Below are 17,592 nucleotides of genomic sequence, written 5' to 3' on the forward strand. Positions count from 1 at the left end.
TTTATTTCGGGAAAAAGTGACAACTCAAGTTCGAATTTTCGAACTTTCAAAACTTGATAAATTTAAGACAAACTTTGAAAATGTTGCTATTTTTAAAATAAGGGCTTTTTAAAAGGAATTTCGAAATTAAGTTCGAATTTTCGAACTTTCAAAATTAAGGAAAATGCTATATTGTTGTAATCAGGACCTCCTAAAAATAATTTTGATGTTAAAATTAGTATTTCGAAATTAAGTTCGAATTTTCGAACATTCAAAACTTGATAAATTTGGAGAAATTTTTTAAATAATATTAATATTTTATAATAAGAAACGCGTAAAAAATGTTTTGCTGTAAAAATATAACATTCGAAATTAAGTTCGAATTTTCGAACTTTCAAAACAAGATAAATTTGGTGAAATTTTTTAAAAATATTGATATTTTTATAATAAGAAGCTCGTAAAAATTATATTTGAGTAGAAATGTAACATTCGAAATTAAGTTCGAATTTTCGAACTTTCAAAACTTGTTAAATTAAAAGAAATTTTCCAATAAAAATTATATTTTCGTTATCAGGACCTCCTAAAAATAAATTTGATGTTAAAATTTTTAATTCGAAATTAAGTTCGAATTTTCGAACATTCAAAACTTGATGAATTTGGAGAAATTTTTAGAATAATATTGATATTTTATAATAATAAACTCGTAAAAAATATTTTGGTGTTAAAATTTAACATTCGAAATTAAGTTCGAATTTTCGAACATTCAAAACTAGATAAATTTGGTGAAATTTTTTAAAAAAATGTATATTTTTATAATAAGAAACTCGTAAAAAATATATTGGCATAGAAATGTAACATTCGAAATTAAGTTCGAATTTTCGAACATTCAATACTTGTTAATTTAATATTTTTGTAATCAGCAATACAGAAAAATTATTTTAAGGCGAAAATTAGTAATTCGAAATTAAGTTCGAATTTTCGAAATTAAATTCGAATTTTTGAACTTTCAAAATTTGTTAATTTAAGGAGGAAATTTTAAATTTTTCAATATTTTTGTAATCAGAATTACAGAAAAATTATTTCAAGGTGAAAATTAGTAATTCGAAATTAAGTTCGAATTTTCGAACTTTGAAAATTTAAAAAATTTTGTGCAAATTTAATAAAAAAAACAAGCAATTTTATAATAAAAAAACACATAAAATAAATTTTAGAAAAAAAATTGGAAATTCGAATTAATGTTCGAATTTGCAAAACTTTCAAAAATTATTAAATTAAGAGAAATTTTTAAAAATTTTAATATTTTTACAATAATGAACGCATAAAAATAATAATGGTGAGAAAATAAGAAATTCGAAATTGAGTTCGAATTTTCGAAAAAAAAAATTTAGGCAAAAATTTAAATTTTCGAAAATTAAGGGAAAAAATTAAAATTTTAATTTGTACCAGTCAATTGGTCAGACCTTAGTGACAATTACTGTATATAAGGGATACGCTGACTATTTCTTAACTTGCTGGGAATTTAACTAGCACAGACAAAAACCACATTTTTTAGCACAGCCCATTTTGCAGTTAACAGAGCACTGTTAGTCACTGAATTAAAATAAACTAATTTATATCTACAATATCTGAAATAATTTCAGTAAAAGAAAACTAAATATTGATTTGAAATTATAGAGGGATATTTGAACTGATCTTAGCATTCCAATAAAATACTCTCTTAACAGCCTCAGCAATGATTTTTCTTAAGAGAGTGTTCATGAACTCTCCTCCATAGTTTTGCTGCAATGTTAAAAACTCCAAGCTACCTTTTCTTAATGGCAAACGTCTAACATTCTAAATCATTAATTCCCGCTAGTTTGTTTTCAAATACATAAATGAGGTCATGGTTATATAGAGGAATTTCTGGCTGAATCTCTAACATAATTTGCCAACAAGAAAGTAATTAAAAGAATATTATTCAAAAATCTATTGCTGTTTTGATTTACAGTTTATCATGCTAATGATATGTAAAAAAATAAAAAAAAAACAAATAAGACAAAATAGAGTTTTATCTTGAAATTTGTTTTTGTTAAGAAGTATGGAAATATTGATAATTACAGATAAAACTGAAAATGTTCGGAGCAAATAATGGCGTAATAGACTTTTAAAATACAAAATTACATGCTAATGAGCAGTAGTAGAAACGTAGAGCACGATTTAACAAGCAATTTTTAATAATATTTCAACGATCTGTGGAGTTAAATGGAGGTTTTAAAAAAATATTTTTGCAAAGGTAAAGCTTTAAAAATGAGATTTATTAAGATTTTTAAATTATTAAATTTTTCTTACAGCCTTGCTTATACTGTTATTAGTTTATTCGCCCAGTGAAACTTTAAAAATTCCGGCAAAGTTTCGTCAAAATAATTTGTGTGCTAATCAGGCAGCCGGGGTGTTTGTAGCGAATCCCCTGGATTGTAAAAGGTTCTATTTGTGTGGTGATAATGGTGAGGCTGTGCCCGCCAGCTGTCCGCCAAATATGCTTTTCAATCCTGTTAGCAAAATTTGCGATACTCAGGACAATGTTAGATGTGGAACCACAACTGTACTGCCTCCTGTAACAACTGCACCAACTCCAAGCCCCACCGAAGGACCGCCTTCTTCCTCTGTTATGGATTACTGTTTAAGCGTTCATAGCCAACAACCCTCTGCCGATTCTTTGATTTTCTTGGCTCATCCCTCCAACTGTCATCGTTATTACATGTGTTATTATGGCCAGGCTTTGTTGCAGGAATGCAGCACCGATTTACAATGGAATTCGCGTATTGGCAAATGTGATTTACCCTCTAATGCCAAGTGTCAATCGGAAGGTGGTAATATTTCGGTACCCACTGCACCCAGCGACTCAGTTCCGATAGGCGATAATGGCATTGTGTGTCCTGTTTATGGCCAGCATATATTTCCTCATATGCAGCGCTGTGATTTCTTTATTTATTGTGTCAAGGGTCATGCCATTTTGCAGCAATGTCCTTTTTATCAGTATTTCGATGTGGAGAGCAGCCGCTGCAAGTGGCGTAAGGTGGCTTTGTGTATTAAGGACTTAAAGTTGGAATTTCGTAAGAATACATTTTAGTTTGGAAGTAGATAAACCTCCTAAATCCAACTAATATTTTTGTTTAAAGTACAATTCCCAAATAAATCATATACATATTTTTAATAGAATTTAAGAAAACAAACTGTTATAAATTTCTAACAGTTTCACTGTTACACATAAATATTCCCAATCTATGTTCTTTAATATTTTATTATTCCCAAATAAACTGTTATAATTTTCGAACAGTTACCACAAAACTGTTATACAGCAAGTAAAAAAATGTTTTAAATGTTTACGCTATAGTTTATTTGAACAGGCAGCCGCCAGCTCACTTGGTTCCATTTGTAAGTTCCCTCCCTACCCGCATAAGATTACATTGTCTTAGTTCCTGGAGTCGCGTGCATTTTCAGAGTCAACCTCGTCTTCTTGAATGTTGTTAGTCCAGAATATCCTTTCAATTATAACTGTTATATGACTCCAAGACATCCTTAAATATTCTTCGGTTTGCTGTTGTTTCCGCGCCTTCCCGCGTAAGATTGCATTGTCTTAGCTCTTGGAGTATCGTGCGTTTCCAGGTGTTCTTGGTACTATCACGGCTTATTAAGCCTTGAGGATTCCATTCTAGCGTCATCATTGTAATACTATCGGTCATCTTCCTGATAGTATGACGTTCCTCATTGGTTATGTTCCAGAGATCCGTTTTGCTAATAGTATCGTGCGTTTCCACAAAGCATCTCCATCTTAATCGGTTTGCAGCTGTTGTTTTCGATCCTTCCCACGTAAGATTGCATTGTCTTAGTTCCTGGAGTATCGTGCGTTTCCACAAAGCATCTCCATCTTAATCGGTTTGCTGCTGTTGTTTTCACGTCTTCCCACTAATGATTACATTATCTTAGTTCCTGGAGTATCGTGCGTTTCCACAAAGCATCTCCATCTTAATAGGTTTGCAGCTGTTGTTTTCGATCCTTCTCACGTAAGATTGCGTTGTCTTAGTTCCTGGAGTATCGTGCGTTTCCACAAAGCATCTCCATCTTAATCGGTTTGCAGCTGTTGTTTTCGATCCTTCCCACGTAAGATTGCATTGTCTTAGTTCCTGGAGTATCGTGCGTTTCCACAAAGCATCTCCATCTTAATCGGTTTGTCTTAGTTCTTGGAGTATCGTGCGTTTCCTGGTGTTCTTGGATCTATCACGACTTCTTGATCCTTGAGAATTCCATTCTAGCGCCATCGTTGTAATACTATCGGTCAACTTCCTGATACTATGACGTTCCAGAGATCCGTGTTGCATCTCCATCTTTATCGGTTTGCAGCTGTTGTTTTCGCACCTTCCCGCGTAAGATTGCATTGTCTTAGCTCTTGGAGTTTCCAGGTGTTCTTGGATCGACCACGGCTTCTTGAGCCTCAAGGCTTCCATTCTAGCACCATCCTTGTAATACCAACGGCCATCTTCTGGATAGAATGACCGACCCATCTCCATTTTCTACGTTTGATTTGTTTCAGTATACGTTCCAGATATCTGGTGTTGTGCCAGAATATCCTTTCAATTATATGACTCCAAGACATCTTTAAATAACCGCCAACATGTTTCTTTCTCCATTATCCCTGTTGGGAGTATATGGCATCCACAACTCATCTCCACCTTAATCGGTTGTTTTAGCTCCTTCCTTAGAGCCGCGTGAGTTTCCAGGAGCGACCACGGCTTCTTAAGCCTTGAGGATTTCATTCTAGCGCCTTCCTTGTAATACTATCGGTCATCTTCCTGAAGGTATGGCCGACCCACTTCCATTTTCTGCATTTGATTTGTTTCAGCATACGTTCCTCATTGCTTATGTTCCAGAGATCCGTGTTGCTGATGGTGTTGGTCCAGAATATCCTTCATATGATTCTGAGGCTGTAATTTTTGCATGACTTTACACGTGCATTGTATATTCTGAGCTTGGACATTTGGGAGTTTCTCCATACTGAATGCAGTCGCCCGAATGCCGCTCTCGCTATGTTGAACCTGGTGCTTGCGTCTGTTTCTGCAACGCCATTTCTTGTTACAATACTGCTTAGATAAAAGAAGCTAATCCTTCCAGATCTTGTTGTTGTTGTAACAGTTCCGCTGTTGTTGGAAGTTCTTCCCTGTGGAAAAAACTTCCGGTTCATACAGCTGTTGCTGGGTTGACAATCTTTGACCGATTGAGAATCGGGTCGTTCCGGAGCGTAGATCCAATTGTCGTGGGAACGTCCAGATCTTGTAGTTTCGTTAGCTTGTTGGAGTTTTTGTGCGAGACAAATACCGTCCACATAATCCAAATCCTCGAGTTGGCGTGAGAGACACCATGTTATACCTCTTCTCTCTATACAAACTTCGCTCATTATAGCATTCAGCTCGATGGTGAAAAGTTGAGGTGATAAAAGGAATCTTCGTTTTATTCCACTGTTAGTATGAAATGGTTGACTAATGTTCCCGTTGTGAAGAACTGAAAGTTCTGCATCCTAGTAAATAATTGGAATTATTTTCTGAGGCACTCCTATCCAACTCAATGCTTTTCATATAGCAGTTCGTCTGATGTCATCGAAGGCTTTCCTGAAGTCTATGAAGAGTAGATACCATTTTATAGTTCCAGAAAACTGTTATACTTCATTGCTGGGCATATCTCTCCACGATATCTATATCGGCTCTAGGACTCAAAGAGGCCAATCTTGGGGTAGTGTACAAAGTACCTACGCCAAACTCTAATACAATCTGAAGGATTAGAGAGACCGTCAAGAGAGAGATATGTACCACAAAGCTTACACTGACTGCTCAAAGACGTTCAGTGTAAGCTTAATATCTGCTTAGTCGGCTCCAAGACTTAGACTGAAGCATGACAGCATTGGTCACGCCAGCATCCTACAAAGCCGACGGATTTGCACGACGTACAGCCGACGGATTATATAGAATCCATCGCAGTCTACACTAACGGCTCAAAGACGGAAACTGACATTTTCCTTGATGAACTTGATATTTTGGTTAGTCTCTGCTCAGTTGGTTCTGAGACTCACTGAAACATGACCGTATTCCACATAGCCCCATACCACAAAAGTAAGCAGATCAATTGCTGATTAAAAACTAACGGATCCTTTAGGATTAGAATGACTGGACCCCAAACTCAGACTTTTGATCTGACATCTTAAAGACAGAAACGGGAACCTGGCTCAGTTCAGGTATCCTCACAGATTTCCGATACCTGCACCATCTTCCAAGGAGAATCTGTGAATTAAGTCTTAAGCTATCCACATTGATATCTATGAGGACAGCTTAGCATCAACGTAATAAAATTAAAATATCTTCTCAATTGCATTTATTCCCTGGTCCAACTTAAACAACATCCTGTCGAGTTAGTTAAAATCTAAGAATTAAATTAAGTCTAGAGGCGTCAATCTATGATATCTATGTCGATAGCCTTGCTCTGAACTCCAACTTAATAAGATCAAAATATCTCCTCAATTGCATTTATTCCCAGTTAGTATGATTTCCAGGATATGAGGCCTCATTCATAATCTAAACTGTCTAAAGGATGTATCACTGACAAATCCAGTCAAATTAATCGGAATTAACGGTTCTCATGGGCTCCATAAAAGATGTTCTAAGCCGTCTCCGTCTCAAAAACCTTCCTAATACTGACTGATTTAAGATCTTATACTGTGCTCTCTTATAGAGCTTTATATGCTTATCTAACATTCAATATTTCGGCCCGATTTAGCTGGCAAAACGAAATGAGGACTTCAATCCAAAGTTCCTCAAAAGAGACTCCACAATGTATTATGTGATGCCATACCAAAATATTGTTCAAATTCCATATAGATCGACCAGTTTCCCTTGAGAGATCCAATCGTGCAATCTATCTGTCTATTCGAGAGCCGTGCAGGACCCCTGAATCAAAGAGTGTTTCTATGATTATTAGCAGGAGGGATGCTAAACTTATTGGCCGACAGTCTTTCAGATTCTCATTAGTTCTATTAACATTTTTTGGGATAAAAAAAACCTTTCGCCTTCTTCCATCAGAACATAGTGGAGAGAGAGTAAGAGTTTAAAGAAACCAAAGATAGATTGGAGCTCTTTGCAGATTATAGAAGATAATGTCATCACTCGTATTCTCGCGCGTCGGATTATAACAATTTTAAAAGCTACTTCCATTATAACGAGTTTATCAGTATCTCAAAAACTAAACTTTGTCGTTATACCAACAAGAGGAGTTTTATCTAGAGATATTTTACAATTATAAAGCATAGCTCGTATTGCCATTTAATGATAGGATCAACACACTCGTTAAAATGTTCCTCGAATGGCTTTAAAATAAAAAGACCTACTTTAATTAAATTACATTAAGATACCAACAAATTGTCTTAACATATACTATTAATATTTCGTAATTCTTTAACATATCTTAATTTTAAGCAAATAGAACATTTTTTTTATTTTTCCTCCAAAAGAAAATACTTATTTAAAGCTTCTAATTTGATGTAGCCTCATTATAACATTTAGCCTTTGATTTCACCACACAAATTCTCTTCTCATAATCATAGCCCATGTTAAAGGGACACTGCATTACCATCAGATAGCCATACTCACACAGATAATAATAGTTGCAATTGGTAACATGAGGATAAACATCGACAGTATGAGGCAGACATTGATCACGGGGCATAACGGCGCTTATCTTAATGTAAAACAAAATTAAAGTTTAGCCTTACAAATAATTATTTCAGGAACTTGACAATTTTACCTGACAATTAACCTTTTCGGCTGTATTGCAACCCTGTTGGTTTACATCGAAATGCATCAGATTGGGACATTGCATTACTGTAGCCGCACCATGATAACACAAATAATATTGGGAGCAGGATTTTGGATGTGGCAAAAATACTGGTCTAAAGGGGTCATCAACAGGAGGACATGTCAAAGATGTAATGGAATCGATAGTTGTCGAAGGGATTGTAGAGCTGGATGTGCTAACAACTGGTGGCCAGGTAGTTCGGGTACCAATAGTAGTTGAAATGGTAGATGGTGCTGTGGCAACTGTTGCAGGAATAGATGTGGTAGTAGAAACTAATGCAGTTTCAGTGGTTGATATTACCATGGAACTGCTTAACGATGTCGTTATTGTAGTAGGACTTGATGGGGTTGTTGTAGATATTGTTGCAGTTGTTAAAATTCCCACATTGAACGGCCTACTACCACATATTGTAGAGTCAGTGTAGCAATTTTGATCATCGGATGAAAAGTAGGGTGTATTAGAATCACACTCCACTATATTTGAATCCATACCATCACAATAAATAGCCTTGGAACAGTTGCTAGAAACAGCTATAAAAATGCCTACAGCTACATTTTCACACTCTGGATACTCTGCTCCATAGATTGGAGTACTCGAATATAGAATTAAAACAAACGAGAATAAAATTATTCGAAACATTTTAAACGATTTTGTTCTGAAGATATTGAGGTTGTAAGATCAACTGAGGTTGTTTAAGTTTAAGTAGTTTTATTATCTATGGTTTTGTTTTGGGAAAAATACTAGGTATTGTTGTGTTATCTTCAATTGAAGGAATGTAATTAACGACAATGTTTTAGGTTCTACATGTATAGGTATAGTTATAATTGCAAGATACAGACTTTTAGTCATAGGCATTAGAAAGTTGAAAGTCAGTTGGAATAAAGATCATGGTAAACAAATATACATGGAATGGAAGAGATAAAAAAATGGATTCCGGATTCCTTTCACAAACTCTAAATCCAATATGAATTTTTACTTCCAACTGCAACTATTAGCTATCTAATGATTATGGAGTGGACCTTTTGAATTGAAAAGAGCGGGTGTATAAAGAGACTATCTCTCCTCTCTACATGAACTTTAGACTGTAAAGGCATCATAAAGTTTTCTTTGGTTTTGGGGTTATCTTTTCGTTTCTTTTGCACAGTCTTTCCTGTTGGAGAGTTGGGTGGTTTCTCTGGTATATGGAAGCCAACTTTTATCTTATTATTATTACCGAGGCTTCACGCACTGCTACCCATGGGATCTATTGTGCAGCCTTAAAGTTTCATCATAACAGTTTTAGGCTACGTATTTGATGAGAGATCAATTACATCCCCCGGGGCCGTAAATTCCCCACCGAGCCATATAGTTCTCAAAACCACAGAGTCCGGTGAATAATCCAGGAAGTATTCTCAAGTTCCCCTTTCCGACCGATAGCAACAATTGAGATCTGCGTTTGAACAGAACCGTTTGGGCTGTCTAAGTCCTGGAAAATTAACCCAAAATCGGGCAAATTCCGATTCATCCCATTAACCAAATTCGGTCAATCGCGTATCCACGTGAGATGCCAAAGAACGGTTCAGGAACTATGAACAATTCAGGACCCATCATCACGTTCATTACCAGAGTTGCCTTCATGGCCAGGTACCCAGAACAAGGTGAGTTCATTGTGCGCACCCAGTTCATACAAAGATGCCCAGCTGCACATAACAACACCAGACCTCACTTCCTATGATGATACGGCTACAAGAGAAACACTCAATTGAGCAAAGATGGCTTAAGATTATCCTCTGGTTTCTATATTCTCAACATTACCTAAAATAATTTGGTGATACCTAAAACCACAGAGTCCGGTGAATAATCCAGGAAGTATTCTCAAGTTCCCCTTTCCGACCGATAGCACCAATCTAGATCTGCGTTTGGACAAATTCGGGCAAATTCCGATTCAATCCAATAACGAATTCGGCCAATCGCGTATCCACGTGAGATGCCAAAGAACGGTTCAGGAACTATGAACAATTCAGGACCCATCATCACGTTCATTACCAGAGTTGCCTTCATGGACAGGTACGCAGAACAATGTGAGTTCATTGTGCGCACCGAGTTCATTCAAAGATGTCCAGCAGTCCATAACAACAGCAGACCTCACTTCATATGATGATACGGCTACAAGAGCAGCCTGGCTATGCGACATTACAATTATCCTAGTATTCCTTAATCCCCTTAAACATTCAATATACCAAAGATGGCTTAAGATTATCCTCTGGTTTCTATATTCTCAACATTAACTAAAATAAATTGGTGATACCTAAAATCACAGAGTCAGGTGAATAATCCAGAAAGTATTCTCAAGTCACTCCTTCCAACCGATAGCAACAATTGAGATCTGCGTTTGGACAGAACCGTAATGAACCGTTTGGGCTGCCTAAGTCCTGGAAAATTATCCCAAAATCGGGCAAATTCCAATTCAACCCAATAACCAAATTCGGTCAATCGCATATCCACGTGAGATGCCAAAGAACGGTTCAGGAACTATGATGACGCCACGGTGGTCAGTAAACTAACCACCCCACTCCACAAAAAAGATTGGAATGGGGTGCTTTTTTATGTTTTGATTTATTTTTATTAAAGTAAAAATGCAATTGTTTTAATTTAAAACTGATACACAAAAAAGCGTGGCTGAAAGAGTTAAATTAACTTAAATACTATAAATATTTTAAATTTTAAGGCATTTTTAAGTCATTCACCCAATATTTTAGAATGTAATTCCATTGAAAACTTATGGATACTCCATACTGAGAAGTTTTAAGAACAGTAATGACAGTTTTTAATCTACATACTTAGAAATATTATTAAGGAATGCTAAGATTTTCAAAAAATTCCTAAGCTACACATAATATTTTGAGGTTGCATTCTTTAATATTGCATATCTTAAACGATTTTAAGATATTCTTTAATAATTAAAACATTTGTTTATGAAATTCCTCTAAAGGATATCAATTTAAGAAAAAACAAGTAAGAGATCTATATTCGGCTGTGTCGAATCTTATATACCCCTCACCAAATTATACTTCAAAATACAAATTTTAAATATTTTTTGGTAAACAAAATTTATCTTTTTTCCAGCTTTTTTTTATTTTATGGAAAAAAAAATTTTCGAATTGTTATTTGAAAATTTTTAAATTTTAAAAAATTTTTTTTTTGTGAAAAAAAATTTTAAATATTTTTAGGAAAGCAAAATTTATTTTTTTTCCAGTTGTTTTTTAATTTTTGAGAAAAAAAAATTTTTCGAATTGTTTTTTTAAATTTTTAAAATTGAAAAAATTTTTTTTTTAATTTTATTTTATTTTTTTTTTTTTCAATTTTTTTTAATATTTAGCGAAGTTAATTTTAAAAATCAAATATTTAGGATACTATAATACCTATAGTCCTCAAATTTTGTTTGAGCAATTCCACCGTTTATATAAATATTTGAGGCAAAATGTGGGCGTGGCACCTCCCATATGATGATTATTTAAAAAAAAAAATCTAATATATGGGATACAATAAGAGATAGAATCCATACATTTTGTACGGTTATTCTATCATCAATATTAATATTTAGGACAAGAATGGTCTAAAATAGTGGGCGTGGCACCTCCCAAACAATCTATATACTAAAATTCATATCTATCTGTATAACTGTAGTATGTAAATCGTTCAAATTTTGTATGAACTACTTATTTAGGCCAAAAATGGGCAAAATAGCAATAGTGGGCGTGGCACCACACTCGACATACAGTAAGAAAATTAATGAACAATCTAATCGGGGCGATTTTTATAACTGGTAAGTATAAAGTGACAGATGTATTGCTGCACGTATTACGATTATAACTTCGGAAATGCCATTGATTTTAATCGATTGCAGTTTCCTATTTGCTTAGCATTTGCAATGTCAATTGATAAAGCTCAAGGTCAGTCATTGCAAATTTGCGGACTAAGTCCAGAAAATCCCTGTTTTTCACATGAACAGTTTTCAGTTGCATGTAGGGTTTTTATCCCAGGAATTTCGCGGGAATTTTGCCAATTTTTCACTACCCGATTACCGGGATTTTTAGTCGGGGATCCCGTGAATTAAAAACTGACGAAAATACATAGAAAACAAGTTAGAACTCTATTTTTTTCACCAAAAAACAGCAAAAAGTTTTTTACAGTTTCGGCAATAATAGTCCGCTTATTATTATTACCATTTATTTGGGGTTTTTCGTATGAAAATTTAAAAAAATGAATTCATTATTTATAAAATTTATTTCTTATTGAATCATTTTAATTTCTTTAAATTTCTTCTTCAAATCCATAACAAAATTGCTTCAAAAATTTTTTAAATGATTAAATTTTTCTTCAATTCATAACTAGTACAAAAAGGCTTAAGACAATTTTTGTTTCAATTAATTTTGTAAATGATTTGATTTAACAAAAATTTAATCATTCAAAGTTTGAATAAATTCTGTTATTAATTAACTTTAAAATTGATTCAGTTTAAACAAAGTCTTTGGAATGAATCTAAAAAATGCAATATTAGGAATGGAGTTATGGAATGAAAGGCTGACATTATTTAATTACGGATTAAGATTTTAGTGAATTAAGCTAAAATTTTAAAATTTTTTTTTTAATAATTTTTAGAAAGTTTTTTCCAATTTTTTTTAAATATTTTTAGGTTAACAAAATTTATTTATTTTTTTAATTGTTTTTCAAATTTTTTTTTTTTTTATTTTTTTTTTAAAAAAGTTTTTTCCAAATTTTAAAAAATTTTTTTTTTTTAGTTTTTAAATTTTTTTGGAAAAAAAATTTATGATGAAAAAAATTCGGGTTAAAAAATATTTTTCCAGATTTTGACCCATTGTCTATATTAATGACTTAGTAATCCAGATATAGAAAAAAAATAGGTCAAAAATTGAGGTTGTCCCGGTTTTTTGCTCATATCTCCGTTATTTATGGACCGATTTTGCTGATTTTAAATAGCAAACTTCTCGAAAGCATGTCTGACAGAATTATTGAAGATATGGATCCCCAAGATATCTGGGGTCTTCAGAAAATTTATTTCAACAGACAGACAATTGATTTCCAGGATCCAGAATATATATACTTTATAGGGTCGGAAATGAAAAATGTAGAAATTACAAACGGAATGACAAACTTATATATACCCTTCTCACGAAGGTGAAGGGTATAAAAACCCTAGTTGCATGTTCGCGAGTAGGAAAACCCAAAAACTTATAGGTCTATTAACCAGATGGAGAAACCAAAAATATTGTATATCCTAAGGCATTGCAACAATAAATAATTAATACAAAATTTTATATACTAAACATAAAATACAAATATTTTTGGTTCTAAACTTTTCTATTTTATTCAATTCACATTAAGGTTAGAAATAAATTTTAGATAAACTAAATATATTGTAAATCATTATTATACGGATAGCGAAGCACAACGGGTTTTAGCTAGTAAAACATTTATAAAATTGACTTACCTTTGTGATCTTTCCAATTGACAGACGACTGCTTTAAGCTAATAAGTTGGCAACACTATAATTATCTGTATGATGACTAAAAACAACAACAGCTTTGTGATGAGTATCAAAAGAGAATAATTCCCAGTTCTGCTGCTGCTTCTTCTTTTTTTATGGGATGAATAATTTTAATTTTATCTTTATTTGATAAATTTTTTTCTTCTTACTGTTTGTTTTTCTTTTAAATTCTTTATCTTTTATTATTATAATTTTTTTTTGTTATTAAAACAGGTGCACATGCATTTTATTTCATTTTATGTTTAACAAGAATTTGGTTTTCTGGCGTTTTTAATAAAAATCTAAATCATTGTAATGATAATGATGATGAGATGAGTAAATGATCATTATTAGCAGCAGCTAAACATACGTACACACTCGAATTCGTTAGGAAAAATTAAATACAAAAACAAATAATGAAGTATTAGTTAGAGAGCCGCTGCTAGACTCTATTTATTTGGGGAGAAACAACAAAAAAACTTGTTGTTTTAGTATGTTTTTTTTTTGATGGATTTGTTAGATGTTTTTGTTGCTGTTGTTTTTTAATTTTGTTTTGTTAGCAGTTTTGGCTTGCACAACGAATGACAAGTATAAATAATAATAATAATAATTTTTGTTGTTTTTTTCTTCTTTGGTGTTTGTTGTTTACAACAATGCTTGCTGTTTAATGGAGGGAACAGGTAGTCAACAAAACACAAACACACACTATTTTAAAATACACTGAATTTGTTGTTGTTTTTATTTTTTGATTTTCGTTTTGGAAGAGATTTTGTTTTTTTGGAGATTTGCTTTATTTTCCTTAATTTTTCCACTATATTTTATTAGAATTTTAACTTTATTTTAATATTTTAATTGAATTTTGTGAATTATTAATACATTTAAATGCAGAATAAATTTTGGTTTTCTTGTTTTAGCTTTCGTTTCGTTTCTTTCTTTTTTTTTTAATAATTTTTTTAGTGTAACGTTGGTAACACCTTTGTTGTTATTGGCTTAGTGTATTTTTTGTTGTTAAAATTTAGTTGCTTTTTTTAATTTTTATTATAATTTGTTTTAACTTGTTTTCATTTACCCCGACGACTTGTATACAAAAACCGTAAAAAATCAAAAAATTAAATAAAAATCACTCACTAACTGGCCAAAAACAAAATCGTTAACACTTTTCTCTGCCTTCGTTTTTTTTTTTATTCTTTCTTTTGTTAACACCGACCGCTACATACGAAATGCTATCGCTTTGAATTAACAACGCAAACTAAATGCCGACACTCATCATACTCTGGCAATTGGATAAAATGCAACAACAACCACATTAAAATGCCTGTTTAGTGGACTACTAAATTAATGTTAGTGTGTGTGTTCGTGTGTTTTTGTTTGAAAACTGCAATTCATTTTAGTAAGAGATTTTAATTTATTACTGTATTTTATGGGGTCTCTCTCTTTCTTTGTGGCTCTTAATTACAGGCTCTTTTATTAAGCAGAAACTAGTTTAGTGTTTGCTTAGTTAGCCTAGGGTTGCCAAATGTTGAGTGATTATGTTTTTTTTAAGGCTCATGGGTAGAGGATTTACAGATAACTGTTTTTAGAGACAAATTGGGTATTAAATTAAAGTTATTGAAAATAAGTTTCTCATAAATAATAAAGCATTTAAAAAATCTGAAATAACCGATAATTAGCCTAAAATTCAAATAAATTAAAGACAATCTAATTAAGATATTGACTTGAATTTTTTTGTTGTAAGACCAAGAATTAACTTATCTAAACAAAATAATATAGCTCGGAATAAATATGGATCAAATTGTTCCTAATATTTGCAATCCTATTAAAATTTTGATATAAATTTTAGTTTTAGAAACTCAATGAATATGTAATAAAATCTTTATTTATTAACGAAACTCAATGAAATTTTTAACATTTTTTATGTTTGTCATTCTAAATAACAAGGTGTAAAAAAACTTGTCAAAAGGTCAAAGGTAATCCCGCAATTTCTAAAAATTTTAGTGAAAATCCCAATAATGGTATCTTTTACAATTTTGCCTATAGGGTCCACATTTCCTTTGGGGCTGGGAAAATACTTTGGCGATAAATAGGGAACACATCAAGGTTTCCATAAATGCTTTTTGTTTTCTGATCCCAGCTTTGGGATTTTAGAACATGAGGCCCAAAATTGAATTTTTGATAAAAAAAAATAGGTCAAATTCTTATTCTAAGAATAGGACATGTTATTTATATCAAAATGTTCTCCGTAAAGATATCTTTCAGATAAACATAAAATTGTTATATGTTCTTAAAGACAGTTTTTTTTCAATTAAAAAAGATTTAAGTCACCTTTTCGCCCAAAAAACAGCAAAAATTAACTATTTTTTGAATATTTAAATTGAAAATCGTTTATTTTTGGATCCATAATTGCTATTGCTTTGAAATCTTTTGTATGTTATTTGTAATTTAGTTGTCTAACTAATAAAAGAAATTCGAGTCCATTCGGTCCAAAAGTACGACCCATATTTTTAAAAAAGCGGACCAAGGTATGGCAAAATTTATAACTCGAAAAGTATAAGAGATAAATAGCACACGCAAGCATGTTTTTTCAAGACCTAGTCGAGCGCTTTCCGAAAATATAAAAATCTTTGAAATCGGATAGGAAACAGAAAAATTCCACGTGCTTAAAAATTTTACATGTCAAAGGTACCCTACTTTGAGCCCCCATAGCACCGCCCCTGGATTATTTGTAGGGCCCATTTTAATAACTTAAACTCGAATACTCCTTGGCTACATCCAACTCAAATTTTATCCCGATCGGACCAGCCGTTTAGAAATGCCAGATTTATTTTCAAAAAATTTCGATTCTGTCCCACTGTGCGCTGTATGATTGACTTACAGCAAGATATCGGTAAACCGACCAAATGATCGATCTCATCAGCTTGTAGACGTGAGACTCTTTTGGCCAGTTCATCCGCAATAGCATTGCCAGAGTGCACCAGAGTGACCAGGCACCCAGAATAACTCCAAGTTAGAATGTCTCGCCATCTCGTTAAGATGTACCCGGCATTCATGTGTCAACCTGGATGTCGAGTAGACGCCAGATAGGGATTTGATAGCAGGCTTACTGTCGGTACAGATTCGGATATTCACACCATATTCACACCCGCCAATAGTACTTCATCCAGTGTACCGCCCTTTTAATCGCTGAAATCTCAGATTAAATTATATTGAAGCTGAAATTTAACGTTATAAGAACCTTCCATTGAATTTTAATAAGAGCCTCGATTGAAGCTAAAATTGAACGTTATGAAGACCCACGATTGAAGCTAAAATTCAACGTTGTAAAGACCCAGGATCATATACATATACAGATGGCTCCAAGTAGGCTACATTGATCATGTAGCCTGAAACACACCCTCTACTGAAGATGGGGAGTATAAAAGGCACCAGCCACCCCAACCGCAGACTTGGAGCCATCTGTATATGTATATGATCCTGGGTCTTTACAACGTTGAATTTTAGCTTCAATCGAGGGTCTTCATAACGTTCAATTTTAGCTTCAATCGTAGGACTTTATAAAGTTCAATCTTAGATCTTTATAAAGTTCAATGGAAGATTCTGATAACGTTCAATTTCAACGTCGTCCTGTTGAAACCACATGTCGTTGGTGTCCATATCATCCAATTCAGGCCAAAAGAAGTTGGTAATCATTGGCCTATAGCGCATTCCCTTGACGGTGATGGCCTGGTCAACGTCGTTCACAAAGAAATCTGGACCAATGATGCCGCCCGCCCAAAATTCACAACAAACTGTGATTTTTTCTGGATTAATTGGGACGCTCTTGGATCTTATTTGGATTGAAATGGGCCTCACCGTAAAATAGTCGATCCTCGCGGAACTTTCCTTGAACAGAACACAAATTTGAGAATTTGCAAGCTCTTGGATCTCATGTAGATTGAAATGGATCTCACCATAAAATAGTCGATCCTCGCGGAACTGTCCTTGAACAGAACACTAATTTGAGAATTTGCAAGCTCTTGGATCTCATGTAGATTGAAATGGGCCTCACCGTAAAATAGTAGATGCTCGCGGAACTTTCCTTGAACAGAACACTAATTTTAGAGTGTTGCAAGTGTTGTTGAATGCAGCATCAATAATATGGCCGATATCAATTGTCATATTGGAAGAAGGATGCGAATAGGAAAGCAATTGCCTTCATAGTAGTGCCTATGATT

At 33.3% G+C, this 17,592-nt stretch overlaps 1 protein-coding gene across 4 annotated transcripts in view; it reads right to left on the reverse strand.

The window, feature by feature from the left end:
- The window catches only part of nuf (rab11 family-interacting protein nuf), a 140,028-nt gene extending 126,475 nt beyond the window's left edge, over positions 1-13,553 (reverse strand). The window contains exon 1 of one of the 4 annotated variants that reach the window (XM_065502773.1): positions 13,346-13,553. The gene's annotated coding sequence lies outside the window, so the exon portion shown is untranslated. The remainder of the gene's footprint in view (positions 1-13,345) is intronic. The other 3 variants (XM_065502776.1, XM_065502775.1, XM_065502777.1) reach the window with 3 other exon arrangements.
- Between the last annotated feature and the right edge of the window lie 4,039 nt (positions 13,554-17,592).

Source organism: Calliphora vicina, chromosome 3, assembly GCF_958450345.1.
Source record: "Calliphora vicina chromosome 3, idCalVici1.1, whole genome shotgun sequence".
NCBI lineage: Eukaryota > Metazoa > Arthropoda > Insecta > Diptera > Calliphoridae > Calliphora > Calliphora vicina.